Source organism: Gasterosteus aculeatus, chromosome 3, assembly GCF_964276395.1.
Source record: "Gasterosteus aculeatus chromosome 3, fGasAcu3.hap1.1, whole genome shotgun sequence".
Taxonomy (NCBI): domain Eukaryota; kingdom Metazoa; phylum Chordata; class Actinopteri; order Perciformes; family Gasterosteidae; genus Gasterosteus; species Gasterosteus aculeatus.
Window position 1 is genome coordinate 3,991,963 of NC_135690.1, and position 4,363 is coordinate 3,996,325.

General features: G+C 45.7%; 1 long non-coding RNA gene across 1 annotated transcript; it reads left to right on the forward strand.

Annotated features, from left to right (window-relative positions):
• Positions 1-1,157: 1,157 nt before the first annotated feature.
• Positions 1,158-3,704, forward strand: LOC144405453 (uncharacterized). The gene is made up of 2 exons (XR_013467050.1): positions 1,158-2,596; positions 3,244-3,704. It is a non-coding gene; the product is annotated as an uncharacterized LOC144405453 (long non-coding RNA).
• The last annotated feature ends 659 nt before the right edge of the window (positions 3,705-4,363 follow it).

A 4,363-nucleotide genomic window follows, 5' to 3' on the forward strand; every position in this document is an offset into this window, starting at 1 on the left:
GAAAAGGGCACCCTCTTCGATAAGTGGTGTGCCGCCAGTGATGTCAAAAATGACTTTGAGTCACTTCGCCAGCTTGTTCTGTTGGAAGAATTTAAAGGCTCTTTGCCAGATAAGGTGGTGATGTTCTTGAATGAACAGAAGGTGTCGTCAATATCCAAGGCTGCTGTCCTTGCAGATGAGTTTGTGCTAACACATAAGAATGTCTTTGTATCTGCCCCTCGATCTGACAGAACTTTTGTTTCACGTTCAACCAGACCTGGTTCTGGTTATTCTGCCTCTGAACAGGCAAAAGGACCCTGGTCGCACACACAAGAGAACCGTGAGTGTTTCTATTGCCACAAAGAAGGCCATGTTGTTGCTGACTGTTTGACGTTGAAACGGAAACAGCAATCTTCCCTAGCTTCCCAGCAAAAGGATGTGTGTTTGATTAAAACACTTCCAACACTTGTTACTGAACAGTCTGAGGACGTTAAGGATAAACCTGATCCTTGTTTCAAACCGTTTATCTCAGAAGGCTTTGTGTCGTTAACTAGCAATCCAAAAGACCAGAAAGTGGTCACCTTACTGAGAGACTCAGCTGGTTCTCAGTCAATCATTAGGGATGGGGTCTTACCATTGTCATCTTTTACCTCCTGTCAGTCTAGTGTTAAACTCCGGGGGGTTGGGATGGTTAATATACTTGCGCCACTACATAGAATCCATCTTCAGTGTCCTCTACTTAGTGGGTGGTTCGACGTTGCAGTACTCCCTGACTTGCCTGTTGCTGGTGTTGATTTCCTCTTATGTAATGATATTGCTGGGGGAAAGGTGAGTTCAACTCCTGTGGTTATGGACGTTCCTGTTGTAACAGACCCTGCTGGTGACAGCCAAGATTCTTCGGAGATTTTCCCGGCTTGTGCAGTCACAAGGGCTCAGACCAAGAAATACGGAGCTGACCTGTCTGACTCATTCATCTTTGTAGATCAGCCGTCTGGTACTGAAACTCTGTCGGAGGATCAGTCAGTGTTTAAATCAAACCATGAGCAGTCTGGTATCTCAAGGATGGAGGCAGTGGAGCTGCCAGCCACAAGAGAGGAGTTTATGGCAGCCCAACAGAGTGATAGGACACTACAAAACTGTTTTTCATCTGTTCTCAGTGTTGAAGATGCTAAGGAAAAGAAAGTGGCCTACCTCATGGATCATGGATTGCTGGTTCGCCATTGGAGTGGCAATGACTTAGATGGGGGGGCCTGGAATGTAACCTATCAAGTTGTTGTCCCCACGGCATATCGATCTCAGGTTTTGTCTCTGGCTCATGACAACCTGTGGGCGGGACATCTAGGTATCACAAAGACTTATAATGGAGTCCTTCGACATTTTTTCTGGCCAGGACTCAAGGCTGACGTGGTGCGCCATTGCCGATTGTGTCATGTGTGTCAGGTAACTGGCAAACCGAACCAAGTGATTTCTCCTGCCCCACTCTGTCCCATACCAGTGATGGGTGAGCCATTTGAAAAAGTAATCGTTGACTGTGTGGGGCCGTTACCTAAGACCAAATCTGGCAACCAGTTTCTTTTAACCATAATGTGTGTTTCCACTAGGTTCCCAGAGGCTGTTCCGCTACGGAGGATCACGGCTCCAGTGGTCAGTAAAGCACTTATAAAGTTCTTCACGAAGTTTGGCCTTCCTAAGGTTGTTCAGACCGATCAAGGTACCAACTTCACGTCTCGAGTGTTTGCCCAGGTACTGAAAACCTTGGGCATTAAGCACATAACGTCAAGCCCATACCATCCTGAAAGCCAAGGGGCACTAGAAAGGTTTCATCAGACCTTAAAGTCCATGCTCAGAAAGCATTGTTTTGAGAGTCAAAAGGACTGGGATGATGCTGTGCCATTTGTGTTGTTTGCTGCTCGCGAAGCTGTACAGGAGTCACTCGGATATAGTCCTGCCGAACTGGTGTTTGGACATCAGGTTCGTGGCCCCCTAAAACTTTTGAAAGAACAACTTCTCTTGCCTGAAGGGAAGGTCCATAGCATCCCTGATTATGTTGCGAAACTCAGAGCTCGGCTCCAGAGAGCCTGCTCTTTGGCCAGAGAATCGCTATCCTCTGCTCAGGTGAAAATGAAGAAATACTACGATCAGAAAGCCACTGCCCATTCGTTTCAACCTGGTGACAAGGTTTTGATTCTTTCTCCCATCTCTGGTTCTGCCCTGTCGTCGAAATTTTCCGGTCCCTATCTTGTGGAAAAAAAAAGAACATAACGGCCGATCCCGGACGAGCCCCCCTCTGCAATGCGCCTGCTACTTTTCAGAGACTTGTAAACAAGGTTTTGCGAGATGTTCCACACTGTAAGGCATACTTGGATGACATTGTTATATACTCTGATGATTGGAATTCTCACATGGCTACCTTAAGGGACGTTTTCAAACGTCTAGCTGAGGCGTCTCTGACTCTCAACCTCTCAAAGTGTGAATTTGGGAGGGGTTCTCTTTTGTATCTAGGTCAGCAGGTTGGTCGAGGCCAGGTGTGTCCTGCGGATGCAAAGATCACTGCAATCGCTGCCTTTCCTGAGCCAACCACCAGGCGGGAGTTGCGGCGGTTTCTTGGGATGGCCGGGTACTACCGCAGGTTTTGTAAAAACTTCTACGGTGGCCGCCCCATTGACTGCACTTACCAGTCCGTTGAAGCCATTTACTTGGTCTAGTGAGTGCCAACAGTCTTTTGAGGATCTCAAGTGGCTTCTCAGTTGTAACCCTGTCTTGTCTGCGCCAAACTTTTCCTTGCCATTTAAGTTAGAAGTTGATGCCAGCGCTGTGAGAGCAGGAGCTGTACTCCTACAGGAGGATTTCCAGGGCATCGACCATCCTGTGGCCTACTTTTCAAGGAAATTTGACAAACACCAACTAAAGTACTCCACAATAGAGAAAGAAACCCTTGCATTGTTGTATGCTTTGCAACATTTTGAAGTATATCTTGTCTCCACTGGTAAACCTATAAAGGTTTTCACTGACCACAACCCTCTAGTCTTCCTCTCCAGGATGTACAACAGTAACCACCGCCTAATGCGTTGGTCCCTGATTGTTCAGAACTACAACCTGGAGATTGTGCATAAAAAGGGTTCTGAAAATGTACTCGCCGATGCCCTGTCTCGTGCATTATAACTAAATGATTGTCCAAACCTTTGGTTGGACTTGTATGTGTGGGGGTGTTACGTGTAGAGATTTGTGCCTCTTGCCCTCACCTTTTTTTTGTTTGTCCTGCAGGTGAGGGGCGGAGTATTGGCTGGCCCTGCCTCCAGAGCACCCCGGTATTGGCCCACACTCCGGCCAATCCGATATGGAGGGCAACTATAAAGCCTCTCACTGTGCTCTCTCTCGGGGGCTTGCTTTTTTTTCCATTGAGGTTTGTGGTGGGGGAAGTGGGACTGAGGTAAGGCTGGGGTACCCTGTACACACCCACATACACGCAGAGTTACTGTTGTTATTCCACTAGGTTATGGGTTGTTGCCACCGATGTATTTCTGTTATGTTGAGCATTTGTAGAATAGAGTCAGGTCTTTTGTTTTCCTTTTTCTTTCCACCGAGTTGAGCTAGGCCTGGTTTTATTGTACTTTGATAATTTTGTTTGGCACAACCCCCACAGTACACTTTCCCCCCCCCACCTTTTCCCAACCTGCCCGTTATGTTCTTTTTTTTGTAAATAAACCTACTTTTCTTTAACTGCCTCACACGGTTCCTGTTTTATTCCCCCATTGGATGTCAGCGTTTCCCTCTTAACCGGAGGAAACGTAACAGCCTTAATAGTCATGAATGCACCAAAACTTAGTTTGAACAAAAAAGGTTGGAAAACTATTCTCAAACCATGATACCATCATAAAAAGGATACATGTACTTTCCTGAGGGGCTAGTTTTAGGAAAACAGTGTTAACTAATGCATTCTTGTGTTCTGTGCGTTTTTAAGCTTTCTCTCGGCCTGCAAACGCCTTAATAGTCATGAATGCACCAAAACTTAGTTTTAACCTAAAGGGTTGGAAAATTATTCACAAACCATGATACCATCATAAAACAGATAAATGTACTTTCCTGAGGTGCTAGTTTTAGGAAAACACTGTTAACCAATGCATTCTTGTGTTCTGTGCGTTTTCAGCTTTCTCTCGGCCTGCAAACGCCTTAATAGTCAAGATTGCACCAAAACTTAGTTTGAACAAAAAAGGTGGGAAAACTATTCACAAACCATGATACCATCATAAAACAGATAAATGTACTTTCTTGAGGGGCTAGTTTTAGGAAAACACTGTTAACCAATGCATTCTTCTGTTCTGTGCGTTTTCAGCTTTCTCTCGGCCTGCAAACGCCTTAATAGTCAAGATTGCACCAAAACTTA